This window comes from Cyprinodon tularosa, unplaced genomic scaffold (genome assembly GCF_016077235.1).
Source record: "Cyprinodon tularosa strain WSP-4 unplaced genomic scaffold, ASM1607723v1 ctg61, whole genome shotgun sequence".
Lineage (NCBI taxonomy): Eukaryota > Metazoa > Chordata > Actinopteri > Cyprinodontiformes > Cyprinodontidae > Cyprinodon > Cyprinodon tularosa.
In genome coordinates this window covers 36,258-53,838 of record NW_024039352.1, presented here as the reverse complement: position 1 = coordinate 53,838, position 17,581 = coordinate 36,258, and the positions used below count along the sequence as shown (strand labels likewise).

The following is a 17,581-nucleotide window of genomic DNA, read 5'->3' as shown; positions in this document are numbered from 1 at the left end:
AGAGGGGCAACAACGAGATAACTATCAAACTGACTCTTTTTAACCAGTTTTGCATTTGGCTAGGGTCACTGTTACTACTGTTAGCATGAGGCGCTACCTGGACCCTACAGAGGTTGCACAGGCAGTCCAACTCCTCCAGGATGGCACATCAATACGTGCCATTGCCAGAAGGTTTGCTTTGTCTCCCAGTACAATCTCAAGAGCATGGAGGAGATTGCAGAAGACAGGAAGTTACTCCAGGAGACCTGGACAGGGCCGTATAAGGTCTACAACCCATCAGCAGGACCAGTATCTGCTCCTTTGTGCAAGGAGGAGCAGGAGGAGCACCGCCATAGCCCTAAAAAATGACCTCCAGCAGGCCACTGGCGTGAATGTTTCTGATCAAACAATCAGAAACAAACTTCAAAAGGGTGGCCTGAGGGCCCAACGTCCTCTAGTGGGCCCTGTGCTCACTGCCGGGCACCGTCGAGCTTGATTGGCATTTGCCACAGAACACCGGATTTGGCAAGTGCACCACTGGCGCCCTGTGCTTTTCACAGATGAGAGCAGGTTCACCTTGAGCAGATGCGACAGATGTGAAAGAGTCTGGAGAAGCTGTGGAGAACGTTATGCTGCCTGTAACATTGTTCAGCATGACCGGTTTTGTGGTGGGTCAGTGATGCAGTGATGGTCTGGAGAGGCATATCCATGGAGGGAGGCACAGACCTATGCAGGCTAGACAATGGCACCCTGACTGCCATTAGGTATTGGGATGAAATCCTTACACCCATTGTCAGACCCTATGCTGGTGCAGTGGGTCCTAGGTTCCTACTGGTGCACAACAATGCCCGGCCTCATGTGGCGAGAGTATGCAGGCAGTTCCTGGAGGATGAAGGAATCTATACCATCAATTGGCCCCCGCCTCAGCTAAATCCAATGGAGCGCCTCTGGGACATTATGTTTCGATCCATCCGACGCCGCCAGGTTGAACCTTAGACTGTCCAGGTGCTCAAGGATCCCCTGGTCCAGATCTGAGAGGAGATACCCCAGGACGCCATCCGACGTCTCATTAGGAGGATGCCCCGACGTTGTCAGGCAAGCATACACGCACGTTGGGGCCATACAAATTACTGAATACCATTTTGAGTTGCTGCAATGAAATTTCAGCAAAATGGACTAGCATCATTTTTTCACTGTAATTTTTGGGGTGTCTTTGAATTCAGCCCTCTGTAGGTTAAACATTTTCATTTCCATCAAATGATGTGGCATCCTTTTGTTCCAAACATATCACCCAGTCCATATCAGTATAAACAGCATGATTTTTTTCCCCATTGAGATCTGATGTGTTTCTAAAGTGTTCCTTTAATTTTTATGAGCAGTGTATATATATATATATATATATATATATATATATATATATATATATATATATATATATATATATATATATATATATATATATATATATATATATATATATATATATATATACTTGTTTGACAAGATCTATGCTTTTTATTGTCTCCCACACACACTAACTGCAGCAGATTTACCAGTCTCCATGTCTGCATACTGCCCTTTGCATGAGTCAGGAGACAAACACCCTTTCGACACATAGGCTCCCAAGAGTCAGAACAAGAACCAGGGACCTAACTAAAACTCAAAAACAAACAAACATTAATAACCAACATGAAAAAATAGGGTTAATTATCTGGACCGAATAACTGGACTGAACTGGAGTATATAAAACCGACCGAACAGGTAAATAGCATGAATGATAATTAGAGTGTGGGAAGGGAACCAAAGATGAATGTAGTGAGTAATCAGAGCAGTTATTAGGGCTGCGATCATGACAAAGATATGTAGTGTAAAAAAAAAAACTTGTTTTTTATTATTGCATGTTAAAATGTTGCAGGGAATTTGAAGATGAATTCTATAAGTTAAATAAGCTCTGGATTAAAAATGATAATAAAGGATACATTTTTGGTAGTATTTTGATCCTGCCAAGAGATAAATATAAATATCAGACTGATAATGGTGAAAAACAGTCTGAATAAAAGTAATTTTCAGTAATATTTTAAAAAGTACAGTTTGACATTTGATTAGGCTGTGCATTAATTGAATCCAAGGGGACCTAAAATATTGTAAAAGTTACAAAAACAAAAAAAGACAAATATAATAACATCTTATAATTTAATTTTAATGGGGTTACTGGAAGCTTTATGCATATGTAACTCATTTACTGCCTGCAGGAATGGAGCCCCTCTTGACTCCCCCTCGGTCCTTTGGGGAAGGGAAAGAGAGACTCACTCCCCCACTCCTTGCTGAAGGAGGCTGTAAACTCATAGTAACTAGTAAGTAAGTTTAAAGGACACTGATGATTTAATATCAATAAGAAATGTAGCTCTTGAACATTTTTTGGAATTGCTTTCACTTTACATAATTGTGATGTCTGGGGCAGGACAAAAAGAGTCCTGCCTGATGTCTCTCTCGTCTGACCACTTTGAATTGTGAATTCTAATTTATTTATGCAACCCTTTTTGCTGAGGCAGGCATGAAGTTATTTCCTCTAAGTTTTTTTTTCTTTCTGTGACATGATAAGAAGTTGTGAAAAATGTAATGAAAACACAGTTTGGATGATGTTTACAAGGTAAAAGTGTAGCTTCGACTTTAAATTCAAAAATAATTTCTCTTCAGACATTATTTTCTGGGACAGGAACATGGAGTTTAATTTCATTAGTCGGTCAGTAGACCTGGTGAATTTCATAATTGAAAAAAAAAACATCAGAGCAAGCTTGAGTCCCAATATTTATTTGACTCAAATGAGAGAAATTTGTTCAAACATTTACAGTTTTGATAAAGCTCACCTGTCTGAGGATGGAGGTCCAGAAGATTTAAAGTCAGGGGGCAGAGGCCTTGATCGATCACTCTTGAAGGACACATTGCTTAGTTCTTGATCAAATTTAAATGTCTGTTGGGTCCTGACACAAAAAAGAAAAAAATAATCTAATCTGAGATATAGTCCAAGGAATTAAAAACAGACAAACTAAAACATCACAACCTTTTAAAATAGTAGAGAGAGGATCAGGTGGGCTCTTAGCAAAGATAGCCGCTTGAAAAGATGATCCATTACCCCAAGCCAAATATATTTATATCGTTACTTTAGTCCGCCCATTTTTGTTGAAAGGACTGTATTTTGGGTGAGAATAACATTTCCAAAGCTAAACTGATTTTAATACCAATGCCTGGATGTGGTACTAGAAAGATTCAACACCCCGGTCCCCTGCCCGAGCAACAGGCTAAAATTAACAAGAAGATGGATACGTATGTTAGCAAAGGCCTGATTGAGCCACAGCAGGCCAATGCTAATGCTACATCCATTGCTACAACAAGTGCCGCAGCCAAGGTTAAAGGGATAATAACGCTAGAGTTTTTGGTCCCTTACATACAAGCAATATGTGACTCAATTGCGAACATTGAACAGACAATGAGAGATATTAAATCGTAAATAGGGGAAATCAAGGTGAAGCTTAGAACACTGCCATCACGTGTGATGACATGGAGGAGAGAGTGGTTGTGCAGGAAGAAAGCAGAGGACCATTGGAGACTGAGCTAAGGACTGAGGAATAAGAAAGAGTGAGAGCCCATTTGGAAAGTTTGGACAATAGAGGAAGTAATATTTAAAATATGAGTCCAAGGAAGGCAAAGGCATGATAAAGTTCCTGCAGCATGAGCTTACAGTAATGCTGGGCCACTCGCTTGGGGAGCTGGTGATACAGCGCATGCATTGAGTGGGTACGGCTAGACAAGGGGTCGGCAACCCACGGCTCCGGAGCCGCATGCGGCTAATTAGCATCCCCCCTGCGGCTCCCTGGAGCTTTTTAAAAAATGTATGAAAATCGATTTTTTTTTTTGTATGGTTTGCAGGAGGTCAATCAAAAATGTATTATGTTTTTCAATGCTGTAAACATTTGTATAATAAATATATTTAAACAATAATTTGCCTCACAGCCATAGATATCAGTGGTCATCACTTGCAACCAGCGTGGCGTGGTGCCAGGCAAACAAAGCGGTGGGTGTGTCTCAGACCATGGATCCCAAACAGAAAAAAAGAAGATAGCTAATGAGGAAAGAGGTTTCAAAGAATGGACCAAATCATTTGGTCTTGGTCTTTCATGATCATTTTTGCTTTTTTAATGAGAGGTTGTCAAAAAATAAAAAGAAACATTTGGAAAGGCATTTCCAGGGAAGGCTAAATATGCAGCCGACCACCAAGTTGGGAGTTAGAGAAAAAGTATGATTGCAGAACTTCTGGATAAATTAGAAGAGCGCAAAGTTGGATTTAAGAAGTGGATTGCATCTCCAAACTCCACTACTGCTGCTAGTTTTGCTGTAAGGATGGAAAACCATCCACAGATCAAACAGGTAGCGCTTTGATGCAGGTATCTGAACTTTCTTCCATTTTTTCCCCCAAATCCTAAAAATATAAATCAAACCAAGGAACGATGGTGACGGAGGATGTGGGATTTCAGGGTTAGAGAGCTCTGCTCCGAAGGATGTCAGTTCCTGCTTGGTTCCACATGACTCAGTCAACTCCACCCAACAGAAACACGTTCACCATAGATCCTCTTTATTGTGTTTCTATAATTTCATCAATGCAACAGAACCTAAACCGTGCAGTGAAGGGCTGTAAATTCTATGCTGTGCGAGCGTTCACTGTTCCTCCCTCACTGCTATGTGACATTTGCTCCAGGATTAACATTTAACAATAAATGCTTATTATATATTTAAGCCCCCATAGTCCTTTTCTATAGTGGGATAATACACTTAGAGCCTGTGTTGCCATACATATTTTTTGTCTTTAAAAATAATTATTCAGTTCAGTTCTTTTCTTTTAATTTCACCCATTCTGGAGTGTGTATGTCGCCCCATCCTATCTCAGAGGGGACTTGTGTCATTTTATACAAACCAAGTGGGGACTTTCAACAACTGAATTATAAAAAATGCCACACATTTAAAAAGGTGCTCTGCCGATAATGCAAACGTAGAAGAAGAAATGTGCTGTTTACCTGTGCAAAGAAAGAAACAACGAAAGAAAAATGTCTGAGGACTTCAGTGTTGAGGAAGAGCATGAGTTCGTTGCCGAGCTGAATGCGCACTTTCATCTGGTTTGGTCTGCCGCGGTTTCCGTAGACTCATGAACGCGCTTTTAGGAAATCCTATACACTACTGTTTATGCTCTAAAAACATTCTAAACGACTTCGTTTCGAGTAAATTCTGGATGCTACCCACTCAGGACACTTGGAATACATTGGACGAGCAGTATGGAGGAATATTGACACGTTTTTTGTGGACTTTTATGGACCTTTCTGCCTCGGGCGCCATAGACCTCCATTATTTGAATGTCAGCAGACAGCAAGAAGCCTCCCAGATCTCCAGATGCATTTGAGATATCAAAAAAGTACTCCAGAGTGTTGTTCAGCATGGGGGTGAGTAGAAAATGAAGGCTAATCATGTTTTGGGTGTACTTTTCCTTTGATTTGACTGTATGATCTGGTTGAACTGTAAAGTGCCTTGAGATGACATGTGTTGTGAATTTGGCGCCATATAAATAAACTGAATTGAATTGAAAAGTACCTGTTGAAATAATATTTCAGAATGACTTATTTTCCTAAGTTAGAGCAGTTGGATGCAACTCACCTCTCTGAAGTTAAAGGTTCAGAAGATGAACGAATGGTCCTGGAGGACAAGGGGCTGGGATCTGATTGTGATGTGAGTGCTTCATACATCCTGACAGTAAAAAAATATAAAAAACACATTTCTGTTAGCTTCTACCTACATCCCTTATAGCATTTATAATATGGACACATATGTGCAAGAACCAGGCTAAATTCTGGCACCCAAATGTGAAAGTCTACAAGATAAAAAACAGCTCCATGTTAATTGTCTATTTAGTTTTGATGCAGAAAAACTGTGTAGGAACTGAAATAACATGAGTAACAAAGATTCTGCTACATTTAAGCTAATTTTCTTAAAACCAATTTGAGACCCAATCAATGCCTACATAGCGTGACTAGTTAGTTCCATTAATCTGGGTTGTATATTGATTAAAAATCAATAAAGAGATTCTTTCATATTTGGTGATTATCCATCCTTCATTCTAGAATGAATAATGTTGAATGTTGATCGTCACAATCCAGGAAATGTGTTGGAAGCTGGTGAGTTTTTCCACATATGTCATGTTGGAACCAAGAGCTCTAACCAACAGGCTGGTGTCATTCTGCTGTTTTTGCAGCACTGACTTGCTGTTGGTGAGAACCTACAAATGCCAAGCTGAGCTGCCTCAGTTCAGTCTGGATGAAGCAACCAAAATGAACAGCAACAGCTTTATAACCACATCTGTTTTGGTCTGATATATATGGACTATTAGAGATTGAGAGCTTACCTCTGAGCTTTGCTCTGGCTTTTATGTTCCCCACATAGAGTAGTTGTAGAGGGAGGGAGTCCCTCCCCCCTGTCCCCACCTGGATCCATCCTGTTGAATTCACAACCGAGTCAGATCCCACATTCACCTGCAAAAGAAAGATTAAGAAAAAAAAAGAGCAAGAAAAACCAAGAAATCAATAATAAGGTAATAAAACGACAGTAATAATAATAAATAACAATAATATACGAATTAAGAAAATAATAATAATAGAGGGATATTCATACGTAGATTAAATTTATTTTTAACTGCTTATTCAAGAGTACATGAGAAGATATGGGTCTTAATGAAGGAAAAAATCCAATTAAATTCATAGGACCTCTCTGGGACACATTATATTGATGGTGGGATGTGTGGGAAAAAGGGTAAATATAAGGTGTGATTATCAGTGAGTCTAGTATGTCAGATTTAACATTATAAGTAAAAGTAATGCAATTTAGCAATTTATTAATAAGGTTGTAGGTACACTTAATAATAATAATAATAATAATAATAATAATAATAATAATAATACATTTTATTTAAAAAGGCGCCTTTCTGGACACTCAAGGTCACCGTACAAAAACATAAAAAGTGTCAGAAAAAATAAAAATAATAATTATAAAGACATTTAAAAACATTTAAAAAATACAGAGGCTGTGACAGTGAAATTGATATTTTCAAAGAGAATAAGCAATCTTGAACAGATGGGTTTTGAGTTGCATTTTAAAATGGAGAATTGAGTCCGTATTTCTAAGTTGGGGTGGTAGAGAGTTCCAGAGGCGGGGGGCAGAGCGGCTGAATGCTCTGCTCCCCATGGTGGTGAGACGGGCGGAGGGGACAGAGAGGTGCAAAGCAGATGAGGATCTAAGAGCACGGGAGGGGGTGGGAACATGCAGGAGGTCTGACAGATATGGGGGGGCAAGGTGGTGAAGTGCCTTGAAAGTCATCATGATAATTTTATATTGAATGCGGAACTGTATGGGGAGCCAGTGGAGCTGTCGGAGGACCGGAGTGATGTGGTGGATAGAGGGAGTTCTTGTTATGATTCCAGCAGCTGAGTTCTGGACCAGTTGTAGTTTGTGGAGTGATTTCTGAGGAAGTCCAAAGAGGAGAGAGTTGCAGTAATCTAGTCGGGAGGTGACAAGGCTGTGCACAAGTATGGCAGTAGTGTGTGGGGTAAGGGAGGGACGGAGGCGGTTGATGTTTCTTAAGTGGAAGTAGGCAGACCGGGTAATGTTATTTATATGGGATTGGAAAGATAGTGTGCTATTGAGGATGACACCCAGACTCTTAACCTGGGGGGAGGGGGAGATGGAGGAGCTATCGATAGTGACTTGGAAACTGTCGGTTTTGGAAAGAGTTGATTTGGTGCCAATGAGGAGAACCTCGGTTTTACTACTGTTTAATTGAAGGAAGTTGTTGGTGAACCAGGCCTTTAATTCACAGATGCAATTTGTGAGGGAGGCGGGCGGAAGAGAGGACGATGGCTGCATGGTGAGGTAGAGCTGGGTGTCATCGGCATAGCAATGGAAGTGGATATTGAATTTACGGAAGATATTGCCAAGGGGAAGGAGGTAGATGAAGAAGAGCAGGGGCCCCAGAACAGAGCCCTGGGGCACACCTGAGGTGATGGGGGAGGGGGTGGATTTGAGGGTCTTCAGTTGAATGAACTGAGTGCGGTCAGAAAAATAAGAAATAAACGCCCTTTATGACGTCATGGGGGGAAAACACTCCTGCATCTGATCTCCCCTCTCTAACAGGCACTATGTATCTTTCTGCAAACTGACTCCACGCAGACATGGCTAAGCTATGAGCTAAGCACGACAGGTGCTCTGTTAACGGCCTCATCAATGAGAAAGAAATATTTTAAGGACTGGTGTTTTGTCTTCAAACCAGTGAGTAACACTTAATTCATATGTGTTTTGTTTCATTTCATTAATTCATCCTTTTGTTGGGAGCTGGAGAAGTACCACCTTCCTCCAGCAGAGTCCGCCGTGGATCCTCCTGAGTCGAGCCTCCTGCACAGCTGGAGCTCATTCCATCATCAGAGGATCCACAGTACTTAAGCTGTCTTCAGACCTTGCCTCAACGCCGCAGTGTTGATCCAGTTGGTTAGCACCTAAGCCTAGTATCTCTTAGAACCTTTGTTGACTTTTGAATCCAGACTGGATTCTAACCTTTGTCTCTGTTTTCCAGGAAACCTGTTTTTCTCCTGTGAAGCTCAGGAAGAGCTTAACCTGCCGAGCCTACCCTCTGAGCCAAACCTGAAGTCTCTCTCTGGATTCCCATGCAGCTCTGGACTAAGAGCTGGAAACTCAAAGCCAAGGTCAGCTCACTCTCAAGAAGTAAGACGCTGAAGCAGTTAACGGACTCTGCTGAACAAACTATCTCCGGACCCAACAGTTTCCCTCTCAAGGCTTTAACCAAGAACCCTCAAGGTACAAATCTGAAACTGTCTGAATCAAACTCCTCTGAGCAAACGCTAACTGAACTGTCTCCCACGCAGACTCCAGTGAACCAGTTCCCCAGGCCTGAACCAGAACCAGTGGTTAACTCTGTGCTTGTAACAATAAACATTGTTAAACCTTTTACTTCTGTTTCCGTCTCCGTGGTGTTCTGCATAACTGGGTCTCACTTGTGAACCCATCATGACACCTTTAAGGATTTCAGTTTCCAATCCTTCTCAGTATCAACCACCTTGGATGACTGACTCGATCATGGTATTGCAGAGCTCATGTGTATGGCATAGACCTATGAAAAGTCAACTGTTTGGAGGGGGAAATCTTGGGGTGTGGTAAAATAAGTCAACAGAGGCCGAGGTGTTAAGAAGCTTCCTTGCCAGGAAAAGACAGGCTTGGTATCCACCAACCGGGTTATGTTAACTGCGCACCAACTCCTTTACTATATAGACATGTTTCTTTCTGTAAAGGTTGCCATTCAGACTGTTTTAAGAGTGCCTGTGAGCATCTGCTCATTTAAAAAGTCTTTAAGCGCACAGCCTCAGCTCCACACCTTGTTGCTTCAAACAGTGGGTCAGCAAAGGCCACACATTTCCCCCAAATATAGGGTCCTAAAGACGTCCCTATCATCTACGTAGGAATACTTAAAATTTTGCCGTTCAACATCTAATAAATAAGTCTTTTGTAAAGTTGTTACTCTCTTGTTATATTGCTACCTGGCATAATGATAATGCTATTTGGACTAATCTTCATATTTATTTAAAATGTGTACAGATATTGTTGACCACAACTGTCCCAAAGCAACCAAGGGAAATCTTCAGTTTAGTTTTCAATTTAGCAAATATGGAATAATTCATATGAAATTAAGATGTCTCTTGCATTAGAGTAGAAGGACTAGAGGGAAAAGTACTAAGAAATAAAATGTTTTAATTATTGTTTTATAGTTTTCAAGGTAAGATCAATTCATTATCATGTTGTCATTCATTTTCTATGACAATCTAATGCTACATTCACAGCACACGTGATGGAAGCAGCAAAAACAGCTGATTTACATGCAAAGTCAATGGCTGACGTGCGTCAAGGTGCAGCAAAAGGTCCTGCAGCTCATTTCGAGCACCAGGAGCAGCGCATTTTGACTCATCTGAGCAGCCGAAGCAGCGCCTCATGAGCTTCTGAGCATCTGAGGCGTTTGACATCCTTTATAAGCTGCAGCTGCTGGAAAAACTGAACTTGTGCTGCTTGACGTGCCAGATCAACCAATTAGAGGAGCTGATCTGGGAGCTGGCGGGGAGACAGACACAGCACTGCTGATGCAGAGAACTAGGATCACTCCTCTGAAACAGTTTATTATTGCCTGAAATTTACATAAAATGTCGAAACCTTTTATGGTTCTGGTGTGTTCAGTTTGGATTACATACATGAAAACCACTAATATATCCTTCCAGCTGTCGAAAATAGTTGCAGAAAACTGCCAAGAGGCAACCAGGCCAGAGGCTGCAATTGAAGGGGATTTCCCATGACGGAGCACCACCGGTGTATGGAGGTTTTGTGCTAGTCCGACAGCAAAATAATATTTGAAGGCAGGATCGTAATCTTGATTAACTGACTGCACATGTGATGTTTAAGAGGTGGACTTTCTCTCTTAATATAGCAAAGCCACTCTCTGTCATTGAACACAGGAGCAGCAGAAGCACCAGACACATCTGTACACACTTTAGTGGATGCACTTCAGGAGCATCGAGGATTCTCTTGCGGCGTGGCGGACCCTAATGTGTACAAGCATAAAAAATGAAGCAGCAGGTGTTTTTTGCTGCTTCTATCTATAATAGCCTCAGAAGCTAGGACCCAATATTCATACAGTTTTCAACTCGCTTTTTTTTTTTTACAGATTTATACAGCAAGCAGCTGCTCATCAGCTGGGTGGATAACTGGATTCTGGAGCTATCTCTATAGTTAAGCTTCTATAGGCTTAGACTGCTGGATGACATGTGGACAGCTTTTGATCATGCCGCTTCATTCTATCTATATTCTCCCATTCTGCAGTATTTATTACTTCAATCTCTAACATTATGATCTCTCTGCTTTTTCTCATAGTAGCTTCATCTGGTCTGTTCTTGTTTGGTTGTAACACCATCCTGGAGAGAAATAGCAGCTGTGCTACTGCCATCAACACCTTTGCTTATACATGTTGGAGCTTGGCCTTTTGTCATTGTAGTCCTGTTTCTCTGACAGAGCCTGTGTATGTGCTCTGCTTTATGCTCTAACATGGGAGCTGTCTTGGAGCTCATCTGCCTGGCTGTGTGTTTACTGGATGGGCTGCCTGTAGAACTGGTTGACAGTTACCTTTTTTTTTTTTATCTCTGCTTCTTTTTCTATGTCTGCTTCTGTCTCCTTGAACCCCAGTTGGCATCGACAGATGGCTGCTCACACTGAGACTGTTTCTGGTGGAGGTTTCTTCCTATCAAATGGGAGGTTTCCTCTCTACTGTTGGTACAGGCATGCTTGATGTGAGGAATTGCCTTCAAGTCAATAATTCAATGCAATCAGCTGGTTTTCCTTCGATAGAAAACTTTGAACCAATCTGATTTTATGATCTGGTTTGATTGTCTCTGTAGTGCCTTGAGATGGTGTGTTGTTAATTGAAGCTATATAAATAAACTGAACTGAATTACTGTATGAAGACAAATAAATAGAACTCCAGCTTAGCTATAGCCCCTGTGTGGGCTAAAGCTAAACACTTTGAGGCTGTTACATTTGTGAAATGTCTGCTGTTGAGGTGCTGTTGTATTTTGTTTGTGTAAGCAAAAACAAACAAATCAACTTTGATACAAAACTTTCACACAAAGGTTATGTATTCTATTTCTTCACATTTAGTTGAGAGACTACAATTCGTAAGAAAATACATAGTTATGAATTTAAATATCTAAATACATAAAAGGCTTTAAAATCAGTATTGCAGAAGTGGAATGTACCAGATGTGTTTACAGTTATCCTTGCATTTCCATGACAAAGCAGAAAAGGGAGAAGAGGAAGTGACCCACTGCTTTCAAGAGTAGTTTTGACTTGAATAAATTATCCCTACTCTTAAAATGTCTGGTTACTTGACTTATTATAAGTAACTTTACTCAACAATTAGCTTGTTTAAAACAAAAGTGCACCACAGAAAGGTTTTAATTTATTAATTTTTCCTTTCGTTTTATATCATTTATAGAATTTTCTCTTTGAAAAGATCTGTTTTCACTCGCCCTTTAATTTTCTTCATCTTGAATCTTGCTGAAAAAAGAGAGCGACGGAGTTTCAATTCCCACCTCTGTGAGAGCTTTGAACACGTTCTAAAAAAGGTGGGGGACATTGAGTCTGAGTGGACCATGTTCCGTGCCTCTATTGTTCAGGTGGCTAGTCAGAGTTGTAGCCGCAAGGTTGTCGGTCGGTGCATGTCGCGGTGACAACCCTCAATTACACAGTTGGTCACCAGCAGTGAGGGAAGCTGTCAAGCTGAAGAAGGATTCCTATCAGGCTTTATTGACCTGTGGCCCTCCAGAAGTAGCTGATGTGTACCGGCAGTCAAAGCGGCAGGTGGCTCAGCTGGTAGCTGAGGCATGGAAAGAGTTAGGAGAGGCTATGGATAGAGCCTTGTGAAAGACTGTGGCTTCGAAAAAATTCAGGTAACAATTTAGCGTCTCAGGAGGGGGGAGCGGTGCAGTACAACCAGTATTTATAGTGGGCGTGGTGTGCTGCTCACCTCAAATCAGGACTTTATGTGTCAATGGGTGGAGTACTTTGAACTCCTCCTTAATCCAGCCAACACTTCTTCCATTGGGAAAGCAGGACCTGGGGTCTCCAGGATGGGTTCTCCCATCTCTGGTGCTGAGGTCACTGAGGTGGTTAAAGAGCTCCTCGGTGGGAAGGCCCCAGGGGTCGATGAGATTCGCCCTGAGTACCTTAAGGCTCTGAATGTTTTGCGGCTGTGTTGGTTAGCTCAACTCTGCAGTATTGCGTTTGACATCGAAGGCAGTTCCCCTGGATTGACAGACTGGGGTGGTGGTCCCCCATCCGGAGGGTGTGTTCCAAGTACAGATGAATCACACTCACGGTTTCACACTCAATATGGAGTAACAGACTACAAGTGTTGGGGGGGAAAGTGACAGTGGTCAGCAGTGTGAAAAGTGTGGGTGTCAACCATGGTTGCGACATTCTGAATGAAACATACTTTTATACTGATTAAATTTTATACTGAAATAACTCATCGGCAGGAGGAATCTGTTGTCTCAATGGAATGTATGGATGTTTAGCTCTAGTAAATAAAAACCTGATGCAGTTTGGTCAGGCAAAAGAAGAAAGCAAGAAAATATGCAATCATTATCATATTTGAGGGCTGCACAGTGCAGCAGTGGGCAACACTGTTGCCTTACAGCAAGAAGGTGGTGGGTTAAATTCCTGGCCCAGGGTCTTTCTGCAAGGATTTTACATGTTCTTCTCGTGCTTGCGTGGGTTCTCTTTGGGTACTCTGGCTTCCTCTCAGAGCCCAAAAACATGAATGTTACATTAAATGGCTTCTCTAAATTCTCCTTGGTGTGAGTGTGTTGATAGTTCTGTGTCATTGTTTGTCTCTCTGTTGCCCTGTAACAGACTGGTAATATGTCAGGGGTGTACGCTGCCTGTCATCCATAGACTTCCGGAGATAGGGACCGGCCCCACCGCAAACCCTGACAACGACTAAGCAGGAGAATATGGATGGATGGATAATTAGGTAAAATTTCAGTTCAATATTAATTTATTGTTCAATGCTATCATCAAGTTTGCAGATGACACCATGGCGATCAGACTCATCATAGACAATGAAGAGGCTGCCTACAGGGGAGGAGGTGGACAGGCTGGCTGAGTGGTGCAACACAAACAACCTGCAGCTGGACACTGAAAATACCAAGGAGCTCATCATGGACTTCAGCTTCAACCCTCACAAATCCAGTTTGTGTGGGTTGTGTGTTTGTGTTTTTTCCCTCCACCACCAGGTGGTGCCCGGTTCTCATTGGCCCTTCCACACACCTGCGGATGGTTGCCTCATTATCTGAGGACTCTTAAGCTGCTGACTGCCACTACCTCGATGCCAGAGTGTTTGACAGTTTTGGGTACTCTAGCCAAGCTGAGTCTAGCAGAGTCTAACTCAATTTTTTTTGCTTCCTCGAGCCTAACCTTATTGTCTTTGTCTTTGCCTCTCGGCAGGAAGTCATCCAGCTAACTGGACGTTTTGGCCTCCTCCCTCTGAAAGGATTGTTTGAGCTTCACACAGAGCAGGGGATAAATCTCCACACGAACCGTTCAAGTACTTCTGGAAATTTAAGTGGCAGTCAGCTCCATCGCTCCTCAGAAACCAACCAAACCACAGTGAACCCTGTCCGCCCTCCAACGAGTCAACCAAGTTCAGTACTAACCTACACCGACTGGATTCTGGGAAGGACACCTTTTCTCCGGAAACGTGAGTCCCATTTCAGTCTCTGTCTTTGCAAGTTGCCGCTCAAGTTTCCCACTGAGGCTGAACTAAACACTGAACTTCCCTTCTCACTTCCTGTTCCCGTCCACCAGCGTTCTGAGAAACACTGGATCCAACTCATCGTGTTTTCAATAAATCTGCTAAAGCTTTTCTCTGGTTCTCTGAGTTGTTTCTTGCATGTGGGTCAAATCCCTTAAAAAGATCATGACACCCCCTAAGAGCCATTACAGAAGCCTACGGACTAGAACCCCCAGTCACCAGAACAATTTCTTCCCCACAGCACTCATGCTGCTGAACGCCTCCTGACACCAACTATAAGGACTGCCCCAACAATAAAATGTGGATTGTGCTCATCCAGTGATCCAACTCCACTTACACGCACTTTTCAACTATAGCTGTATATAATCTGCAAATCTTTTATCTGCTGTTATCTCTCATTATGTATACTGTATAATAACCCCACTAATATATACATAAAAGCCATATCCCAACATTGCTGTATAATCAGTATATAGTTTTCATATTTATTTCTTTTATAGCCTTTTACAATTACTCTCTGTTTATATATACGGTACTATTTATAGTCGATACATACATAGTATCTGTGCTCATGTAAATAAATATTTTTATCCTGTATAGCACTTCTGGATAGATGCAAACCACATTTCATTGCTTTGTACTTTTGACAGTGTGAAGTCAATGAAGTTGAAATCTATTCTATTCTGAGTCTTCAAACAGCAGAGATTAAATGGTGTACTTGAATATGAAGTGAGCTTGCCGTTCAAGTATTAGAAAGCAGAAACAAACAGTAAATATCCTCAAGTCAAGGTTCTAGAAGGAAACAAAGCAAACTTACAGTTTGATGAAATGGTCCAAAGGGTTGAAAAACGAGATCTGAACAACAGACTGAGTCTAAACAAAACTGGAATAGACCTGGAGTGTTTTCTGTCTGAACAAGAACAGATCAAAGTGAAAGTCAAAATAAAAATGCACTGCTGTTATACAGTACTGATTTCTTTACAGTTTCTGTTCCCTTCTATCGGATCTATGGAGGAACAAAGAAAATGAAATTAAATTTTTTTGGATGTTGCAGTATCTATAACAACACAAACACACATGATTTCAGAATTAGACATCCCAAGTTATTAATTTCATACACTCACCAGATCTGAATGCCCTGTTAAAAAACTTCACACCCATGAGTAGAGGTAATGCAGCCTGAAGATATTTACACCGCATCAGATACCGTTCCCTCATGTTAGGCAGGGGGGAACGCTATCTGTTGGGGTTAATAGGCCCGTCAGATAGCGTTCCCCCCTGATGTTTTTTTACATTGAGTTGCAATAAATGCAAAACTCTCTGCAGGTACTTGTCTTTGTCGTCCGCTCTATTAAGCTGGCTTTGGAAACACAAAGCGAGAAGGTGGGGGGCAGGTTACAGTTGGTAAGGGGTTACGGGGGAGAGAAACGCAAAAATAACGCAATAGTTACTTTTACTAGTAACTAGTTACTTTTATTGTGGAGTAACTCAGTTTGTTACTCAGTTACTTTTTGAAAGAAGAAACTAGTAAATATAACTAATTACTTTTTCAAGGTAACGTGCCCAACACTGCCTAACCTCTAGGCCGCCACCCCCCACCGTTTTACAATCGCAGCTTTTGTTGGTAAACAATAGAGGAAATCCTGGAAAGTCCAACTCTTTGACACAAACCCTAGGAAGATATGTTAATTTAGGATTATGTTAGTAGTACATTTTTTCAATAATTCTTATGAGGAGATATTTTAAATTTCAATCAAGCCACGGTGTGGGATTTTCAGGGACAGCAAATCATCCAACTGCAGCTGCATGTAATGCTCCCCCCACCAATTCTACAAAATGGCTTCTGCAGCGTCTGCATCGGTATTCTTGTGATGACTAGGTTTATGGCCGGCCATTTTGATATTCAAAAATATCCTATCTAAAATAAACATTATGTTCAGATGGATACAGTCAAACCCACTGGTTGTGAGGAACAGAGACAAGACCTGGAAAACTGCACAACTTTAAACTGGCTCCATCCAGGAGCCAAGATCACAGGAATTCAAACTGGCTCTCTCCGCAATCCGAGCCAAAATCGAGTGGGCTCCACGGAGAAGAGCCAGGACCTGAGCTCCCCCCACCTTGCTGAGCCAAACATGACCAGCCAGGCCACGATTAGGAGACAGTAGACAAACACTAAACAGTCTCATCACACAGGCCCCCGAGAGTCAGGACATGAACCACGGACTTAACTAAAAATCTAACTTAAACAAACAAACAAACATGAATAGCTAATGATCTGGCCCCGATAAGTGTGCTGAACTGTATATAAAGCAGAAGGAGCAGGTGAATAAGATGAATGATAATTAGAGAGCAGGGAGGGTACGTGTAGTGGGGGAAAAAGTATTCAACTATTCACCCTAGTTAAATAAACGGATATCGATGCATTTCATTCAGTCAGCTCTTTATTTTCGTATCTTCGCAAAGAGAGAACAGTTCATCATACAGTCCTTACGGCACAGTGATTGGCCCTATTCTGACTAGACAGAGTTTGTCTCCCTTACTTATGTTGATGAAAAAACTGTGAAGGTTGTGTCTCAGTAAAAACAAATCACACACACTTTAACAAACCTTGAGAAACAATTTGGCTTGTTGTGGGAATAAGTATGTTTTATCTAAAACCAGCCCTCACTAAGACATTTTTTCAGCCCTGAAGGTGAAACAAACAGAGTAAAAACATTTTTCACTGGATAAATAGCATAACTAAATCTGTAAGACAAGAGAAATCTAAATTTTCCGACCACAATACAGCAGGTGAATGAAGTGATAAATTAGATCAGCTACTGGGGTGCGATCATGACAAATAAGGCCTATCTAACTGCAGTTTTAGATACTTGCAAAAGAATAATGGGGCTCTGTTTTAAATGAAAATAGGCGGCCTGACTTGTCACATGTCTTATCTCAATAGCACTAAAGCATTCTACCTACTTACAATTACAATGTCCCTATCAAAATTGTATGTTAGAGTAATAATTACATTTCTACCAGTATAAATTACATTATAAGTAATCCGGAGTCACATGTGAACTAGTAAGAACTACATTTCAAATATCTACAAATCTTTACTTATTTTAATTGGCCGTTTTAACATATATTTTCTTGAAAATA

At 41.3% G+C, this 17,581-nt stretch overlaps 1 long non-coding RNA gene across 1 annotated transcript; it reads right to left on the bottom strand.

Moving 5' to 3' along the window:
• Positions 1–2,893: 2,893 nt before the first annotated feature.
• Positions 2,894–15,370, bottom strand: LOC119798121. Its single transcript, XR_005282671.1, has 4 exons — positions 15,252–15,370; positions 6,425–6,551; positions 5,680–5,769; positions 2,894–2,960 (listed from the first exon to the last, which is right to left on the bottom strand). It is a non-coding gene; the product is annotated as an uncharacterized LOC119798121 (long non-coding RNA).
• Between the last annotated feature and the right edge of the window lie 2,211 nt (positions 15,371–17,581).